The sequence below is a fragment of the Odontesthes bonariensis genome, chromosome 19 (genome assembly GCF_027942865.1).
Source record: "Odontesthes bonariensis isolate fOdoBon6 chromosome 19, fOdoBon6.hap1, whole genome shotgun sequence".
In the NCBI taxonomy this organism is placed as follows: domain Eukaryota; kingdom Metazoa; phylum Chordata; class Actinopteri; order Atheriniformes; family Atherinopsidae; genus Odontesthes; species Odontesthes bonariensis.
In genome coordinates, this window is record NC_134524.1 from 2,962,808 (window position 1) to 2,983,834 (window position 21,027).

At 42.0% G+C, this 21,027-nt stretch overlaps 1 long non-coding RNA gene across 1 annotated transcript; it reads left to right on the forward strand.

Annotated features, from left to right (window-relative positions):
• Positions 1–79: 79 nt before the first annotated feature.
• On the forward strand, positions 80–14,579 carry LOC142368966 (uncharacterized). The gene is made up of 3 exons (XR_012767471.1): positions 80–171; positions 967–1,065; positions 14,400–14,579. It is a non-coding gene; the product is annotated as an uncharacterized LOC142368966 (long non-coding RNA).
• The last annotated feature ends 6,448 nt before the right edge of the window (positions 14,580–21,027 follow it).

Here is a 21,027-nt window from a genome sequence, read left to right on the forward strand (position 1 = left end):
TAAATATCTTTATTTCAGAAAAAAACACCACCACCCTTTGCCCTACATCTACACCTCCCCCTGGTTCTTTCAATCTTCTCTTTGTGGGGTTGCCTCTTGTTTGTCTCTGTGTTGTGGTTTTTCTGCTGCTGGTTTTTCTGCTCAGACGACACGTTCACCACAGGTCTGAGGGTGAGACACACCTCTGATTCTCACGGCATGTTTTAGACATTAAATATGATACATATTACATATACATATAAATGTTTGTTTTGTATTCATTTATGTAATTTCAACGATTCAGGATTAAAGTTATACACTAATTACAATCCCGAACTCTTGTATTAAGGTAGATTACAGTTTTATTAATAAATTACAGTTAAATTTGTGTCATTTCTGTTGATGAAGAGGAAGATGGAAGAGAGGTGTTACAAAGAAGAAACGTCAGCAATGAGAAATCAAACAAAGCATTTCACAGAGTGTAAGCTGTTTTCAACAATTAGGACATGTCAGGAAGTTTATGGTATCTTGGAAATACGTTTTGTCAGTAGATACTTTAAGAATGTGAGGTTGTGTGTAGAAACTTGTAACACTGGATTATTTAGACACTTTTCCAACAGTAGGACATTTTTAAGACTTTGTTTCAGTATTAATGATCAAATTAGATTTGTGTTCATGTGGATTATTTTACAAAGTGATCCTGTTTTTAAACACTGACAATATAGCCATACTTTACTCTCCATACAGAACTTTTTGTTCTTATTTACAGTATGTTGATGGAGCCTGAACTGGATGATGTCAGTGACAGTTAAAGCTGTGCACTGTGTGCTGGACTGAGTGCAATCTGTGGTTATTCTGCCAACAGACTAACAGCTCTGTGGTCGTCCAGTTGTGCACATGTTTCACTGCAGGACATGTTTCAATTCGTTCCTCCTGTGGTGTCATTATTACTGCAGTGATATAATCTGTATGTATTTCATTCTACAGAAAGTGATCCATCCACAGTTTACTCTGCAATGAGTCCTGAAGATGTCATCTATGGACAAATAATCATCAAAAACAAGCAAAACAAGACAAAGAACAGAGGTACAGCTGCTTGTTTTGTTCTTTTCATCTTTCCATCTGACAGGTGTGTCGTACTAACAAGAGACAGATTCTATGCTCTGGGCAGCCTGCAAGGTACTGTACCGCCATACTGCCTTGTGACAAGTGAACTGACACCCTCCAGCTGACAGTTTCACCAGTGTTTTTTGAGTGGCAAGGGTGGGAATTGAACTACCAACCTTCTGGTTATTGGAAGACCCCCTCAACCACTGAGCCATGGCCACCTATGTGATGGAGGCCAATTGCACGTGAAAGTCACTGCTGTGCGCAGGAAGTGTCAGCCAGTAGATACATTTGTTTGATTTATCAGGTTGTTTAAAGAGTTACCCCATTAATATAAAATATGTGACAGAGTGGAGAGAATATGGTCTGCACGATAGTGTGGTAGTTTGTACCATCAACTCCGGCTTCCTCCCACTGTCCAAAAAACATGCATAATAGGTTAGGTGACTAAAATTGTCCTTAGGAGTGAGTGAGTGTGTGTGGCTGTTTGCCTCGTTTGTCTGTGTGGCCCTGTGATAGACTGGGGGCCTGTCCAGGGTGAACCCTGCCCCTCACCCAATGACAGCTGGGATAGGCTCCGGCCCCCCGTGACCCTACATTGGATTAAGTGGGTATAGAACATGGATGGACGGATGGAAAGAATATGTGGTCACATTGTAACCCAGGGCCAAATGGAGTCCCCTACCGGGTTTATAAAAGTGCACCTAATGTCCTAAGGTTTCTGTGGAGGCAATTAAGAATAGTTTGGGAGAAACAGGTTATTCCTAGAGCATGGCGTAGGGCAGGAGGCGTTCTTATTCCAAAGGAGAAAGAGTCCTCGGACCTGAGTCAGTTCCGGATGATCTCTCTCCTAAATGTGGAGGGGAAGATTTTCTTTAGTTTAGTTGCACAGAGATAAGCTAGTTATTTAGAAAAGAATAGCTTAATAGCTACTACTGTGCAGAAGGCAGGAATACCAGGTTTCGCAGGGTGTTTAGAGCACACAAGCATGATTTGGCATCAGATTCAGACAGCCAAGATTGAGAAAAAAGACTTGCATGTTATATTTCTGGATCTAGCAAATGCATTTGGTTCAGTGCCACATAGCCTTATTTGGAAAGCGTTTGAGTATTTTAGAGTGCCTGTAGTAGTTGTTAACTTAGTAAGAGCATATTTTCAGGATATTAGACTGTGCCTAAGTACAGCAGGTTTCACAACAGGTTGGCAGAGGCTAGAAATAGGCATTATGGCAGGGTGTATGATTTCTCCATTAGCATTTACAATGGCCATGGAGATAATTATTAGAGCTTCCAAGTGGGTTGTAGGTGGAGAGAGACGTCAGGATGGCATGCGTCTTACACCAATTAGAGCATACATGGATGATATGACGTTAGTGACTACAACAGTGCCATGTATGAAGAGAATACTTGAGAGACTAAATAAAAATCTAAAGTGGGCTGGTATGAAAATCAAACCTACTAAGTCTAGAAGTATCTCAATAAGTAGAGGGAAATTAAGTGATAGAAAGTTTGTAATAGATAAAGAAAGCATTCCAATAATTAGGGAAAAGGCAGTAAAGAGTTTAGGCAGGTGGTACCAGGCAGACATGAATGATGGAGAGCAGGCAGTGCAGTTTGGGAAAGATGTTGCTGAGGGACTGGATAGAAAAGATCAATCAGAACTTCCAGGAAAGTTGAAGATGTGGTGTCTGCAGTTTGGATTGTTTCCTAGGTTGATGTGGCCACTGTCTGTGTATGAGATTCCTTTATCTGTTGCAGAAAAAATGGTAAAAAAATTTAGTGATTATAGGACTGTTTAGGTGAGTTTGTCTGCTGAATCTGCTAGTGTGTCTTGTCCCGCCTCCACCTCTGGCACCCTCTATACTTTCATTACCCCCTACCCAAACCAGGGTCTGAATCCCATTCCCGCTTATCTTACCTCTTTTATTTCTCCCCCTACCCGAACCAGGGTTTGCATCCCCACCCCACTGTGACTGGTGTGCAGTTGGTGAGAGGCTGAGGTAGCTGGTGGCTGTAAAAAAAAAAAAAAGATGGTGGTTGTGGTGTGAGGAGCAGTGATGGCTGGCATTAGGGGGGTGACTCTGGGACGCCAGTGATCACTCTCTTGCCTCCTGGAGGTGTCGTGGGCCCAACTGGACGAAACACCGATGAAAGGAGGTTCCCACCTGATGACCCCAATGACATGTTGGTCAGCGCTACTCACTGATCTATATTGTAGGGACTATAGGGAATTATTCACTGAGTCTGGTCCATTTTTTTTTCCTTTAGCACAAGTTTCTTGTGTTTACCTAGAATCACTGGTTAGATGCCTGTAGGTGCTTTATAGGTAAACCATAGGGCATGTCCAGGCAAGCGAGTGCGTCTTAAGAAAATATCCACGCGCTCTGATAGACAAGGGGATCATTCCCTGTACATATGGAATCCGTAAGAGAGTGGGGAGTAAGTGTCTTCACCCACAGAACTAAGGTTACAATGTAACCACACATTTGCACCTTTGAATCTGAGTGGTGTATTCGGCGTCTGCACTAGCTGATACGCTCTTTGAATGTAGGTCACCATGATGTGCAGGCATGCAAATGGTGTGGACCCACTCAAAGTAAAACTTCATAACTATACATTCAGAAAAGTCACCATCTGAATTTACAAATAAGAAAGTTAAGTTATTCAGGGCTTATATCTTTTCTTATAACTTTTCTGTAGTCCAACTGACTGATTGGTTTGATTGGTCTGAGTTTGTAAAATAAATATAAATCAGTCTCAGTCCCATAACAAAGTAAATTCAGGATGTGCTGTATAAATGGAAATATATTAATATATATCATGAAACACATCAGTCCAATCACAGAACCCTGTGGAACTCCATGAGTCACTGCTATGTCAACATGAATAAATCAACTAAATATGACTTAAATCAATATAATGCAGTTCCTTTAATACCAATTGTATGATCGTGTCTCTGTAAGACAGCTGAATCTTGTAAAGAGTTTTTTCGCCAGCAGGACAGTGTTAGTGGAGCTGAGTCAAAATTAACTATAAAGTGTTTTTCATGGTTATGAAGGAACATGTCAGACAGTGACTCACTGATTGTTGGTCTGAATTGTAGGATGGCATCACAATAATGTTTAAAAAAACAGCAAACACCTAAAAGATGCTGTTTCAGCCTCTCAAACTGAACTCATGTGGAGTTAGAAAGTGTGCATGTGAAAGCACAGCTGCAGCTTCCTCCTGCAGTCTGTTCTCTGATGCTGAGACTTCTCTCTGCACAGAGCTCTGCTGTGGTTGCTGATCGTGTGACAGCAGATCTGTTTTCCACCCTGTGGTCAAAGCTGTTAACTTTTATAAACAGAAGCTGGCAGCTTTGTGGTCGTCCACTCAGCAGAGGTGTTAAGAAGAGGAGCAAACTGTGCAAAAGTGTTGCTGTTTGTCACTTCTGCTTCATCCTGCTGCATGCGGAAAATCTAATGTTTTCCCCAGCAGCAGTGATCAAATCAAATCAAACTTTATTTATAAAGCACTTTTCATACATTAAAAATGTAGCACAAAGTGCTATACATGTTTAAAAGTAGCCCCCATCCTGCCCCACCCTAGCACATACACACAAACAGACATATGCACACACACACATATATATATATATATATATATATATATATATATACATAAATAAATCAAATAAGATAAACTTGTGGGGCTTATAAGCTCCTCACTGAAACTCTTCTTGATCCCAGAAGTATACTGGGAGCAGATTTTAACGCAGTGTGGGACAATGATATTGATAGGTCGGGTGGGACGGAGACCAGAGACCAGCGGCTCGCGTCTGGGGCGTTGAGGCAATGGGCTAACCAAATGTACCCAGGCTCCGCCCTCGCAGTGACGCAACACCTTCGGCTCTGCTACACTTACTCAGGCAAACTGCTCATTCAGGTGGATTCGAGTTCCCGAAAAAATGGGAACTCCACCCACTTTGTCGGGAAGCAATCAACTTTGAGCAGCGCCAACGGCCCAGGGTAGAGGCGTGTTCAAGGTAGTGACGTGGTTGAACTGCCACTCAACCCATGGATTGTACACGGAAGCGCTTCATTCAATATCAACATAGAGCAGCGTCAAGCTTTTGACACTGCTGTAGATGCTGTAATGAAAGTGTTCGACGGGAGATTCTCGTTAAAAATCGAGCAAAGAACAGCCCTTGAATACTGGCTTTGGTAAGAGACAGTTTAATCTACCAGTTAGCCCCGCTGGTAGCTAAATCATACGTCAGAGGAAAGAGTGGTGTGATTGGCTTAAGCTTAGGCACAGCCTTTTCTGGCCTCAACCAGTAGCAACCCGAGGGAGGCGGGTTGACCAGGCCATTTCGAATCGTATTCGTTATGGTCTTGGTCAGACCAGAATCTCGAAGAGATTTGAAAGTCTATGTTAATCAGGCTAAACCAAATGGGGATGATTGATCTCTGGCGTTTATTGAACCCCTCCATAAAGCATTATTCTTGTTTTTCGGCCAGGCACAGATCGTTTTCAAGAATAGACTTTCTATTTGCTTCCAAAGATTTGTTTCAAAATGTCACTAACGCAGTTCACATTCCGGTCACCTGGTCCGACCACAAGCCTGTTTATTGCTCTTCCTCCATTAAGCCTGCTCCATCTAAAGCTCAAAGGTGGCGTTTTAATACTTCGCTACTTAACAAGGAAGCTTACAAATTACAGTTTGAGATTGGTTTTCGGGAGTTTCTGAAGTTTAATAAGGGTTCGGTTGCTGATCCTAGGACTCTGTGGAACGCAGTGAAGGGCTATGTGAGAAGCAACTCTACTCTCTTTGCCTCAAATCTAAACAAAAAACTTACCGCTAGACTCCAGACTCTGGAGTCACAATATACTGCGCTGGATGCCACCCTCCAGCATACTTATACTGAGGCAGTGGAAGGAGGTTGAGGAGGTAGTCAGGTGTGCAAAGGCTTCATCAGCCCCAGGGCCAAATGGAGTCCCCTACCGGGTTTATAAAAGTGCACCTGATGTCCTAAGGTTTCTGTGGAGGCAATTAAGAATAGTTTGGGAGAAACAGGTTATTCCTAGAGCATGGCGTAGGGCAGGAGGCGTTCTTATTCCAAAGGAGAAAGAGTCCTCGGACCTGAGTCAGTTCCGGATGATCTCTCTCCTAAATGTGGAGGGGAAGATTTTCTTTAGTTTGGTTGCACAGAGATAAGCTAGTTATTTAGAAAAGAATAGCTTAATAGATACTACTGTGCAGAAGGCAGGAATACCAGGTTTCGCAGGGTGTTTAGAGCACACTAGCATGATTTGGCATCAGATTCAGACAGCCAAGATTGAGAAAAAAGACTTGCATGTTATATTTCTGGATCTAGCAAATGCATTTGGTTCAGTGCCACATAGCCTTATTTGGAAAGCATTTGAGTATTTTAGAGTGCCTGTAGTAGATGTTAACTTAGTAAGAGCATATTTTCAGGATATTAGACTGTGCCTAAGTACAGCAGGTTTCACAACAGGTTGGCAGAGGTTAGAAATAGGCATTATGGCAGGGTGTACGATTTCTCCATTAGCATTTACAATAGAGATGGAGATAATTATTAGAGCTTCCAAGTGGGTTGTAGGTGGAGAGAGACGTCAGGATGGCATGCGTCTTACACCAATTAGAGCCTACATGGATGATATGACGTTGGTGACTACAACAGTGCCATGTATGAAGAGAATACTTTAGAGACTAAATAAAAATCTAAAGTGGGCTGGGATGAAAATCAAACCTACTAAGTCTTGAAGTATCTCAATAAGTAGAGGGAAATTAAGTGATAGAAAGTTTGTAATAGATGAAGAAAACATTCCAATAATTAGGGAAAAGGCAGTAAAGAGTTTAGGCAGGTGGTACCAGGCAGACATGAATGATGGAGAGCAGGCAGTGCAGTTTGGGAAAGATGTTGCTGAGGGACTGGATAGAATAGATAAATCAGAACTTCCAGGAAAGTTGAAGCTGTGGTGTCTGCAGTTTGGATTGTTTCCTAGGTTGATGTGGCCACTGTCTGTGTATGAGATTCCATTATCTGTTGTAGAAAAAATGGTAAAAAAATTTAGTGATTATAGGACTGTTTAGGTGAGTTTGTCTGCTGAATCTGCTAGTGTGTCTTGTCCCGCCTCCACCTCTGGCACCCTCTATACTTTCATTACCCCCTACCCAAACCAGGGTCTGAATCCCATTCCCGCTTATCTTACCTCTTTTATTTCTCCCCCTACCCGAACCAGGGTTTGCATCCCCACCCCACTGTGACTGGTGTGCAGTTGGTGAGAGGCTGGGGTAGCTGGTGGCTGTAAAAAAAAAAAAAAGATGGTGGTTGTGGTGTGAGGAGCAGTGATGGCTGGCATTAGGGGGGTGACTCTGGGACGCCAGTGATCACTCTCTTGCCTCCTGGAGGTGTCGTGGGCCCAACTGGACGAAACACCGATGAAAGGAGGTTCCCACCTGATGACCCCAATGACATGTTGGTCAGCGCTACTCACTGATCTATATTGTAGGGAATTATTCACTGAGTCTGGTCCATTTTTTTTTCCTTTAGCACAAGTTTCTTGTGTTTACCTAGAATCACTGGTTAAATGCCTGTAGGTGCTTTATAGGTAAACCATAGGGCATGTCCAGGCAAGCGAGTGCGTCTTAAGAAAATATCCACGCGCTCTGATAGACAAGGGGATCATTCCCTGTACATATGGAATCTGTAAGAGAGTGGGGAGTAAGTGTCTTCACCCACAGAACTAAGGTTACAATGTAACCACACATTTGCACCTTTGAATCTGAGTGGTGTATTCGGCGTCTGCACTAGCTGATACGCTCTTTGAATGTAGGTCACCATGATGTTCAGGCATGCAAATGGTGTGGACCCACTCAAAGTAAAACTTCATAACTATACATTCAGAAAAGTCACCATCTGAATTTACAAATAAGAAAGTTAAGTTATTCAGGGCTTATATCTTTTCTTATAACTTTTCTGTAGTCCAACTGACTGATTGGTTTGATTGGTCTGAGTTTGTAAAATAAATATAAATCAGTCTCAGTCCCATAACAAAGTAAATTCAGGATGTGCTGTATAAATGGAAATATATTAATATATATCATGAAACACATCAGTCCAATCACAGAACCCTGTGGAACTCCATGAGTCACTGCTATGTCAACATGAATAAATCAACTAAATATGACTTAAATCAATATAATGCAGTTCCTTTAATACCAATTGTATGATCGTGTCTCTGTAAGACAGCTGAATCTTGTAAAGAGTTTTTTCGCCAGCAGGACAGTGTTAGTGGAGCTGAGTCAAAATTAACTATAAAGTGTTTTTCATGGTTATGAAGGAACATGTCAGACAGTGACTCACTGATTGTTGGTCTGAATTGTAGGATGGCATCACAATAATGTTTAAAAAAACAGCAAACACCTAAAAGATGCTGTTTCAGCCTCTCAAACTGAACTCATGTGGAGTTAGAAAGTGTGCATGTGAAAGCACAGCTGCAGCTTCCTCCTGCAGTCTGTTCTCTGATGCTGAGACTTCTCTCTGCACAGAGCTCTGCTGTGGTTGGTGATCGTGTGACAGCAGATCTGTTTTCCACCCTGTGGTCAAAGCTGTTAACTTTTATAAACAGAAGCTGGCAGCTTTGTGGTCGTCCACTCAGCAGAGGTGTTAAGAAGAGGAGCAAACTGTGCAAAAGGGTTGCTGTTTGTCACTTCTGCTTCATCCTGCTGCATGAGGAAAATCTAATGTTTTCCCCAGCAGCAGTGATCAAATCAAATCAAACTTTATTTATAAAGCACTTTTCATACATTAAAAATGTAGCACAAAGTGCTATACATGTTTAAAAGTAGCCCCCATCCTGCCCCACCCTAGCACATACACACAAACAGACATATGCACAAACACACATATATATATATATATACATAAATAAATCAAATAAGATAAACTTGTGGGGCTTATAAGCTCCTCACTGAAACTCTTCTTGATCCCAGAAGTATACTGGGAGCAGATTTTAACGCAGTGTGGGACAATGATATTGATAGGTCGGGTGGGACGGAGACCAGAGACCAGCGGCTCGCATCTGGGGCGTTGAGGCAATGGGCTAACCAAATGGGGATGATTGATCTCTGGCGTTTATTGAACCCCTCCATAAAGCATTATTCTTGTTTTTCGGCCAGGCACAGATCGTTTTCAAGAATAGACTTTCTATTTGCTTCCAAAGATTTGTTTCAAAATGTCACTAACGCAGTTCACATTCCGGTCACCTGGTCCGACCACAAGCCTGTTTATTGCTCTTCCTCCATTAAGCCTGCTCCATCTAAAGCTCAAAGGTGGTGTTTTAATACTTCGCTACTTAACAAGGAAGCTTACAAATTACAGTTTGAGATTGGTTTTCGGGAGTTTCTGAAGTTTAATAAGGGTTCGGTTGCTGATCCTAGGACTCTGTGGAACGCAGTGAAGGGCTATGTGAGAAGCAACTCTACTCTCTTTGCCTCAAATCTAAACAAAAAACTTACCGCTAGACTCCAGACTCTGGAGTCACAATATACTGCGCTGGATGCCACCCTCCAGCATACTTATACTGAGGCAGTCTCCCTACAAAAGGAGCTGGTTAAAAAAGAAATCAACTCGATTCTTAAACGGAGTTCCGAATTTCTTATTCATAGAACCAGGCAGAAATACTATTTCCATGCTGCAAGGCCCAGCCACTTGTTGGCCCTGAGACTTCGCACTAGCGAACACTTCTCGGATATATTTAGCATTAGGTCAAAGGAGGGGGTTGTTCTGACCGATCCTTTGAGTGTAAACTCCACTTTTAGATTGTTTTATAAAGAATTGTATAGCTCTGAAACCGTCAAGGATAAGCCTACATATGATAGCTACCTAAATAAAATTGGTATAGAACAGCTCTCGGAAAGGGAATCTGAAATGTTGGATGCACCTATTACATTGGAGGAGATTGAGCGGGCTCTAAAGGATATGCGTAAGGGCAAATCGCCGGGTCTGGATGGAATTCCACCGGAGTTTTACCTCGCTTTTTGGCCTCTGTTTGGTCCCTTATTTTATGATATGATTCAGTGTTCAATACAGGAGGGCTCATTTCTACGAGATGTGAACATTGCACTGATCTCCTTGCTTTTGAAAAAGGGCAGGGACCCAGTGGAATGTGCTAACTACAGACCCCTTTCACTGCTGAATGCAGACCTTAAGATTTATGCTAAAGTGTTGGCCAGTCGCCTTCAGGGCTATATGTTGAAGTTGGTACACTGCGACCAGACAGGTTTCATAAGAACCAGACTAGCTTCGGACAATGTAAGAAGGCTTCTGTATGTCCTGGATGGCTCGCGCAATCTTGACTCTCCTGCAGCGGTCTTCCCCGGGGTCTCTTCCCAGTGGGACGGGCCCGGAACACCTCACCAGGGAGGATGACCGAGCTTCTCACCCTATCTCTAAGGGAGAGCCCAGACACCCTGCGGAGGAAACTCATTTTGGCCGCTTGTTTTGGCGATCTCGTTCTTTCGGTCACTATCCACAGCTCGTGACCATAGGTGAGGGTAGGAACATAGATTGACCGGTAAATCGAGAGCTTCGCCTTCTGGCTCAGCTCCTTCTTCACCACGACGGGCCGGTGCAGAGCCCGCATCACTGCAGACGCCGCACCGATCCGTCTGTCAATCTCCTGCTCCATTCGTCCCTCACTCGTGAACAAGACCCCGAGATACTTGAACTCCTCCACTTGGGGAAGGATCTCGTTCCCGACCCGGAGAGAGCATTCCACCCTTTTCCGGCCCTGGGGTTGTCGCTGTCTAATAGCCGTGCCCGGCTGGCTGGGTTCACGGCGGCCAAAAAGGTGGAAGCCACCGCATTGTCTTTCACTTCGGGCATGGCTTCTTATTTATATGGACATTTTATATTTAGAACTATCTACAGCCCGTGTACATGGAGCACAGGAGACTACTATTGAAATGTGGAATTCTCTTTCTATGAAACTTAAGAATGTGTTAGACTGAAGGCCACTGAAGCTGTATTGTGTTTTTCAAGCATGTCCCTGAGGTAGAGGGTAGGTGGGTGGGTGGGAGGGAGGGAGGGTTTATTTATATTATTTATATGATTTCAGATTAAGTTTAAGTTGTTGATTATTTTCATGGATTTCATTATTGTTTTCTGTTTATTTGATCTTGGTGATTACCTTATTTACTACTTGCTAATGTACTTGCTTTTCATTTTATGACATGTTCTCATTTTCTTTTTCCTTTTTGTATAAAAATTTCTTGAATAAAGAAAAATTTTATCACAAACAAAAAGAAATGTGGGGCTGAATACAGAGGAGCCAGGTCAGGAAACACCATCACAGGAGGCCATCTGCGCTGGGTGCTGCTCACAACCCATGACCAGGACGCCTCCACCCGGGCACACACCAAGCTAATAGGCCAGCGAGGGGCCCACAGCAGTGGAGCACTGCCGCAGACCCCCCACCTGGCCAAGCCAATGCCCACCATGAGTCAGAGACATCCCAGCCAGAGTCGATCACAGCCCCCAGTACAGACGGCCTCCACCTAGGAAACAATGGGAATATGGAATAAGAACATAAAACTACAAAGGCTAAGAGCATTAAATAAATAAATAGATAAAATAAAATAAAATAATAATAGGAAATAGCTAAAATGAACTCTGTCGTAAAAAGAATAAAATAATAAAAGGGCTAAAAATATAAATACTAAAATAATTAAATGAATGTATAAATAAGACATTAGTTAAAAGCCAAGTTAAATAGGTGGGTCTTGAGCCTGTTTTTAAAAATATCAACACTCTCTGCGGCCCTCAGGTCCTCCGGCAGGCTATTCCACAGACGGGGGCCATAGTGCTGAAAAGATGCCTCACCGTAGGTTTGTGTTCTAGCTTTGGGTATTATTTTTTTTTTAACAATGTTTTTATTGATTTTCAATAAGAACATACAAAACATCGACACATACCACACTAGTTGCACAATGAGATACAAGCAGACCTCACTGCATACATACACGTACAAAACATATATTTATATAAAATAATAATAACAATAATAATAAATAAATCCAAAGTAAATAAATAAAATAAAATCGCGCCGACAGTCGTACGGAGTGACTGCAGCTCATTTAGCACCCCAGCTAAGTCATTCCATGGTCTGGTCGCATCGTTAGCATCATCGGCTACCGCAGTGGTTGTAGTTTTGGATCTCTGAGAACCACGGGATTTGGAGCTACTCTCACAGTCTTTAAGCGTCGTTTGTTTAGACATCTTTTAGAACTAATTAGAAGCGTTAATGACTAGGACTTTGTAAACTTTTAGCAGGGCTGCGAGGAGCATCCACTCTAAGCTGCCATCTTGGTCCGCGGCTCAACAGCGCCCCCAGCTTTGGGTATTATTAAAAGGCCAGTGCCAGAGGATCTCAGGGTGCACGAGGGTTCATGTTCTCCAGCTGTCTCTCTACCTTTTTCTTGTACTCCACCTTAGCTCGACGTAATGTCTTTTTAAGCTCCTGTTGTACACTCCTCCGCCTTTCTCCATCCCCATTCTGGAACGCCCTCTTTTTCTGGTTCAGGAGGTCTTTGATGTCACTGGTGATCCATGGTTTGTTATTTGGATAGCACCTTACAGTCCTGACTGGAATCACAGTGTCCCTACAGAAGTTAATGTAGTCTGTGATGGTGCTGACCCTCCTGTCCATGTCAATGTCCATTTCTTCTTCCTCCAGCAGTACAGCCCAGTCTGTGACATCAAAGCAGTCTCTCAATGCATCACTCGCCTCTGGTGACCACTTCCTGAAAGATCTGGTAGGAACAGGAAGTCTTTGTACACACGGTCTGTATGTGGGTTGGAGATAGACCATGCTGTGATCAGATCTACCCAGTGGTGGAAGAGACACTGTCCTGTAAGCCTCCTTCACGTTAGCATAGAACAGATCTAATGTCAGCTTGTAGTGAGTCTTCCAGCCCCCTTCCTGGCACTTCTCCACAAGCTCCTGGTACTTTGCGTGTTTTCTTTAATTTGCCTCCTCCATCTGCTTTTCCGAGGGCGCCGTGAGTTTGAGCACAATCAGTTGTTTTGATGCCTTGAATCATTATGTCTGGCCGGAGCGATGGTATGGCAATATTCTGAGGGAACTTCAGCTGCTTCCCCAGGTCGGCTTGCAGCTGCCAGTCAGAGGCTAGAGGAGACTTGACCTTGTCCTTTGCTGTCAGCAGGGCTTCTCTCCAGCTTTAACAAAGGCAATTATCTTCTTCTGGGAAAGCTGGTGTTTACCGCAGCTGATGTTGTTGAATATGCTTTCTGCTACCGCTTTCAGCACTTGGTCGTGGCGCCAGCGATAGCAACATTCTGCAGGGCTTTTGAACAGCTACTTAGCAGGTGTTGGAAGGTTCCCCTTCCAAAGCATAGCCGGCATGCTGGTTTCTCACTCTTACCCCACACATGGAGGTTGGCTGGGCTTGGTAGGGTAACATTTAAAGCCTGGATGAAGAATCGGACGCGATGGAAGTCTGCCTGCATGATATTTGTACAGGCAATTTTGGACCCTGCGGTCTCACTGTCCTTCTCACACGTTCTTTTTTTTTACGCCTACTCGAAACTGTTCCTGGATTAACTAGTGTCTCTCTTTTGCCTACTTGGTTCTTTGGGAAAAAGCCCAAGCCAGCTCTCCCGGTTAGCAATGTGCCCACTTTTCTGGTGGGAGAGCTGTATGAGGTGTGACCCAGAGTTAGCTTGAGTGCTACTGGACATGGGGCTGTCTCCAGACCCTTTTTCAGGTTCCATTTCCCTTTCTAACCATTTCTAACAACCATAGTAACAACACAACACACGAGGTATTAGCATTAGCATCAGTGTCACACGGCTAAGCTTGGGGTATCTGTTGTATTGAAATATTTTCTTGTGATAATAATTAGACAGCAAGGGGTTTTTTTGTGGACATTGTTTATGTTCAGTGTGACAACTGCTGGTTGTGAAGGTCAGTGTTCTGATTCTGAGCTGTTTATCTGTCCCAGACTGAAACGTATAAACCAACATTTTTTAAGACTGATACTGGCTTTTACTACTGGGACTACTTTTAATTCTAGGATCTCCAACACAGGATGTTTGGGTTTATTTCCCGATTATTTTCTTCTCTGAGTATTTTGTATATATTTTTTTTAAATTTAATCATTAATGAGAATTAAAAAATGTTGTATCATTGGATCATTTTCACTCTAATACCCAGAGATAATCAGCTTCAATCTTTTCTCCTGGAGTTGTGTTTCCTGCAGCTTGAACTGTGTGTGTTTGTTTTCAGAGTCTCCAGCAGAGCCAGATGTCCTCTACTCTTCACTGAGGTAGTCCACCAGTCCAACCACTGATGTGCAGCTGCTGGGACCAGTTTGAGGACAGCAGCCTCTCACTGAACCAGATTACATTCACTTTTTAAATAATTCTTCGATCTTTTATTTTTCTCTAAATCATTCTGTCATAGATAAGTTTTCCTCTCTCAGTGTTTCATGCTGCACCAAACTATGAATTCAGCTTCATGATTTTATTTCTGTCTCACAGAATCTAATAAATAACTCAAAGCTGTTTAATGTCCTCAGAGACTTTACAGTTATTCTTGGTTTTGTTTATAATTTGTGGACCCAGCTCTCGTTACCTCTTAGCAACACTGTGGTTTCTTTCTTGTTTTTCTTGTTTATTTCTGTGGGTTTCAAAGACATGGACCTTTAGCAGATAAGGGTATGAACCGAGTTTACCAACACTAAACCGTTCAGCGAGAAAGCTTCAGCTAACAAAGTAATGTGGGAACAATGATGTTCATCTTTCAGAGAGGAACAGCAATAACTCCTCAGAAGCTGGTGTACGTCACCTTCATTAGCTAAGCTGTTAGCTGCTGCTAAAGGAGAAAATAACTCCATAAATTAACCATGAGGAGTTATTTCTCAGATGCTTCCATTTCCCTGCTCTGAAGTTCAGGCTCTGAGAGTTGGAACTGATCCCTCTTTGTGGCTCAGCTTCTTCAGTCCAGCGTTGAACTGGACCAAGTTGTTAAAACAGTGGGATGAAAAGTGGCTGCTGCACATCCACAGTCTTAAGCTAACTTTGCTGGAACATTAGCCTCAGATAGAGTTCATTAACAGTCTTTAGCTAACTCTGCTGGAACATTAGCCTCAGATAGAGTTCATTAACAGTCTTTAGCTAACTCTGCTGGAACATTAGCCTCAGATAGAGTTCATCCACAGTCTGTAGCTAACTCTGCTGGAACATTAGCCTCAGATAGAGTTCATCCACAGTCTTTAGCTAACTCTGCTGGAACATTAGCCTCAGATAGAGTTCATTAACAGTCTTTAGCTAACTCTGCTGGAACATTAGCCTCAGATAGAGTTCATCCACAGTCTGTAGCTAACTCTGCTGGAACATTAGCCTCAGATAGAGTTCATCCACAGTCTTTAGCTAACTCTGCTGGAACATTAGCCTCAGATAGAGTTCATCCACAGTCTTTAGCTAACTCTGCTGGAACATTAGCCTCAGATAGAGTTCATCCACAGTCTGTAGCTAACTCTGCTGGAACATTAGCCTCAGATAGAGTTCATCCACAGTCTGTAGCTAACTCTGCTGGAACATTAGCCTCAGATAGAGTTCATCCACAGTCTTTAGCTAACTCTGCTGGAACATTAGCCTCAGATAGAGTTCATCCACAGTCTTTAGCTAACTCTGCTGGAACATTAGCCTCAGATAGAGTTCATCCACAGTCTGTAGCTAACTCTGCTGGAACATTAGCCTCAGATAGAGTTCATCCACAGTCTTTAGCTAACTCTGCTGGAACATTAGCCTCAGATAGAGTTCATCCACAGTCTTTAGCTAACTCTGCTGGAACATTAGCCTCAGATAGAGTTCATCCACAGTCTGTAGCTAACTCTGCTGGAGCATTAGCCTCAGATAGAGTTTATCCACAGTCTTTAGCTAACTCTGCTGGAACATTAGCCTCAGATAGAGTTTATCCACAGTCTTAAGCTAACTTTGCTGGAACATTAGCCTCAGATAGAGTTCATTAACAGTCTTTAGCTAACTCTGCTAGAAAATTAGCCTCAGATAGAGTTCATCCACAGTCTGTAGCTAACTCTGCTGGAACATTAGCCTCAGATAGAGTTCATCCACAGTCTGTAGCGAACTCTGCTGGAACATTAGCCTCAGATAGAGTTAATCTACAGTCTTTAGCTAACTCTGCTGGAACTTTAGCCTCAGATAGAGTTTATCCACAGTCTTTAGCTAACTCTGCTGGAACATTAGCCTCAGATAGAGTTTATCCACAGTCTTAAGCTAACTTTGCTGGAACATTAGCCTCAGATAGAGTTCATTAACAGTCTTTAGCTAACTCTGCTGGAACATTAGCCTCAGATAGAGTTCATCCACAGTCTTTAGCTAACTCTGCTGGAACATTAGCCTCAGATAGAGTTCATCCACAGTCTTTAGCTAACTCTGCTGGAACATTAGCCTCAGATAGAGTTCATCCACAGTCTGTAGCTAACTCTGCTGGAACATTAGCCTCAGATAGAGTTCATCCACAGTCTTTAGCTAACTCTGCTAGAAAATTAGCCTCAGATAGAGTTCATCCACAGTCTGTAGCTAACTCTGCTGGAACATTAGCCTCAGATAGAGTTCATCCACAGTCTGTAGCGAACTCTGCTGGAACATTAGCCTCAGATAGAGTTAATCTACAGTCTTTAGCTAACTCTGCTGGAACATTAGCCTCAGATAGAGTTCATCCACAGTCTTTTTTTTTGGGGGGGGGGGCTGGTCCCTTGCAGTATTCATCGCCATAAACTAGCTAAAGAACAATTGTTTTATTTATTCACTTTTACACTAAATTCTGCTATATTTTAAAATAAATTGTTTTAGGTAGGCTATGCAAAGTCTTAACAAACAAAATTTTTTTATGAGTGTTGTTGTAAGTGTTTGTGGCAGATTTTGATGCTTGATGACTGATATTGGGGGCTCCCATTTAAAGCACTGTGGCTCAATGTCAGCCATTTTCACAGTCATGATGGATGACAGAGTTCCATTCAGAGCCAACGTGTTCCTGGTCTTGGTTTTATTGAGCCCCACCATGGAAAAAACCCTCTCTGCATCAGCATTTCAGTGCGGCAGAACTAATACCAGTTTGGCCATTATAAATAGCCTTGGGAATCTGTTCATACCAGTCACCTTTGAAAATAATTAACCACGGAAGCCTAATTACACTCCTACATATTTTTCATTTTTCATTAAGTTGCTCATGTCAAAGGGTGTGTGCTGAATATTTAGGTCTACTACTCCAACGAACACTTTAACCGGCAGGTATTGGTATTTTACAAAGAGTAGGAAAACTATAGTAACTAATAAAAGATTAAAATAAATGAAGATATGACCTGCTGATGATCCGGACGGTTCTCTTCCACCTCCAGCTCGTCTACAACTTCTGCACGCGTGCTTGCAGCTGAAAGCTATTTCACACCCGGCAACAAGAAATTCTGTTTTCTAATTGGCTGAGAAATTCTATTTTGTGATTTTCCGATGGGTTGCTCAATCAAGACAGCTGTACCCAGGGCTCTCATGTTTTCAAGTTTGCTTGGAGTGAGATTCGGGCAGGGCAGGGGCTGGGCCGTGTGCAGAGGTTTCTTTCGTTTTTTGTTTTTTTTTGGGGGGGGGTCCCTTGCAGTATCCCATCGCCATAAACTAGCTACTTAAAGAACCAAGAAATTGTTTTATTAATACCAAAATCACAAATCTTCCCTTTTACACTAAATTCTGCTATATTTTAAAATAAATTGTTTTAGGTATGCAAAGTCTTAACAAACAAAACGATTTTATGAGTGTTGTTGTAAGTGTTTGTGGCAGATTTTGATGCTTGATGACTGAAGCCCAGCCATTTTCACAGTCATGATGGATGACAGAGTTCCATTCAGAGCCAAAGTGTTCCTGGTCTTGGTTTTATTGAGCCCCACCATGGAAAAAACCCTCTCTGCATCAGCATTTCAGTGCGGCAGAACTAATACCAGTTTGGCAATTGTAGATAGTCTTATTGGGAATCTGCTCATACCAGTCACCTTTGAAAAAACTTAACCACGGAAGCCTAATTACACTCCTACATATTTTTCATTTTTCATTAAGTTGCTTATGTCAAAGGGTGTGTGCTGAATATTTAGGCCTACTACTGCAACAAACACTTTAATCGGCAGGTATTGGTCTTTTACAAGGAGTAGGAAAACTATAGTAACTAATAAAAGATTCAAATAAATGAAGATATGACCTGCTGATGATCCTGACGGTTCTTTTCCACCTCCAGCTCGTCTACAACTTCTGCACGCGTGCTTGCAGCTGAAAGCTATTTCAGACCTCACCCGGCAACACGAAATTCTGTTTTCTCCATAGATCCACAGTCTTTAGCTAACTCTGCTGGAACATTAGCCTCAGATAGAGTTCATTAACAGTCTTTAGCTAACTCTGCAGGAACATTAGCCTCAGATAGAGTTCATCCACAGTCTGTAGCTAACTCTGCTGGAACATTAGCCTCAGATAGAGTTCATCCACAGTCTTTAGCTAACTCTGCTGGAACATTAGCCTCAGATAGAGTTTATCCACAGTCTTTAGCTAACTCTGCTGGAACATTAGCCTCATATAGAGTTCATCCACAGTCTGTAGCTAACTCTGCTGGAACATTAGCCTCAGATAGAGTTCATCCACAGTCTGTAGCTAACTCTGCTGGAACATTAGCCTCAGATAGAGTTCATCCACAGTCTGTAGCTAACTCTGCTGGAACATTAGCCTCAGATAGAGTTCATCCACAGTCTGTAGCTAACTCTGCTGGAACATTAGCCTCAGATAGAGTTCATCCACAGTCTTTAGCTAACTCTGCTGGAACATTAGCCTCAGATAGAGTTTATCCACAGTCTTTAGCTAACTCTGCTGGAACATTAGCCTCATATAGAGTTCATCCACAGTCTGTAGCTAACTCTGCTGGAACATTAGCCTCATATAGAGTTCATCCACAGTCTTTAGCTAACTCTGCTGGAACATTACCCATATAATTAAACCACTTTTTCCACTAGAACAGGTGACTGAAATCTTCTCTACATAAATTAAGCAGGTTTATAATCTCAGTTTGTCTTGTTGCTTAAACAAGACCAGTTTGCTACATCATAAGATCTGAAACCACAACGACGACTTTGAGGTTAAAGCTCACATGTGACTAGTTAAACAAATGTGAGCATCTGTGTAAAAACAAGGAACAGGAAAATTTGCATATAAACAAGTCAGCTATTATCCCGAGGAGGAAACAGCCAGTCTGTAGGTTGGGCATACCCAGACTGTTCAGTATCATCTCTGAGCTGTTTGAAACAATGGTGAGTTTTATTATTCTTATTATTTCTGTGGAGGCAGTTTTCATACTGTTAGAATGAACATAAAACTTGTTTTTCTGTATGTATTGAGGAGAGTTGACCATTTACATCGTAAAATAAAGTCAATTTTCAGTCGGCTGCATCTTGTGAGCCTGAAAGTTTCCTGTTTTCAGGATTAAAATACGCTTAAGATCTTATTCAGATGGGATCTGATATTTCTTTGGGTGACTTCCTGTGTGCTGCTGACACGACAGAGACAATGCTCCAATCATTTGGTTGTGTAACAGTCGAACCAATACTGTAAAAGCAGCATCAGCAGAATTATCAGACAGAAATCAAGCTGGTGTGTAAAGAGTTCTGTGATGCTGCAGCTGTGTTATCTTAACCTGGGTTGGATGGTTGAATTGGTGATGATACTTCAGATTAAATGTGATGTTGACATGTTTTATTTGTGAGAGAAAGTAGTTAAACTAAACTAGACCAATAAGCTTTATAGAACAAATGTGTTCACAAAGCTGCTCCAGGAAATGTGTCTCAGTGTCATGTGATATAATGCACCAATGACTGCTCCGTATTTGGGGTGTGTTTTCTAAAGATGTTGTTGATGAGACTCTGTAGAAAGCAGCTGGTCTGAGTGCAGGAGATGATGTGGGACAGCAGTTTGAAGAGGAAATGTTCTTCAGTCATCACCCACCTGACAGCTGAAGGAACAGCTGAACTACAGCAGAGTGAAATGCTTCTGATTTCAGCCCAAACTTAACTACCTGCTAGATTAAAATTAATCCATATCATAAGCCACACTATATAATCAAATACACATTTCCACAAATATCATAATATTCGTCTCTTCCCCAGAAATGACCACATGGTTCATCTGTTCACTCTTTTAATGACATATAACTACTTTAGAAGAGTTTATGCCCTCTAGTGGTGATTCGGAGTAACTACGTGTGTTAAAATGGCCTCTTTCAATAGGATGATCGCATTAAACAGCATGTAATTCACAATAATTCGTGGGTTTCATGATTTCTTTTAACTAATCACAAATAAATCCTTAAATTAATCCTTGAATTAATTACCACCTACAGAAAAATGTTCTGATCTAATGATCCAGTCAGCAGGATGATTATAGTTTATCTGTGACTTGTAAAACTGGTAGACCTTGAATTTAATTCCTTCTGATTACATTAAATACACATTAAACATGCTTTGATTAATAAAGCGTCTGAATAATTAACTGCTCTCAGATCAATACACTACACTACTCTACACTACACTACACTAACAGGTGATTTAAATCTTCAACTTAAATGCAGCAGGTGAAAAATCTCAGTTCATCCTATTACTTATTGATACTTAATCAAGATAAATTTACAGCTGATCATAATCTGAACCCAGACGATGTTGTTTTATTGAAAGAATCAAAGCTGTAACTCTCTGACGTTTTCCTCCTAAACTGAATAGTTTCAGTGGAAGCTGTTTAAAGAATAACAAATTATTCCTGTACAGAGACAGAGAGTGTACGTTAGCTGGAAAATAAGTGCTTTGCTTGTGGAC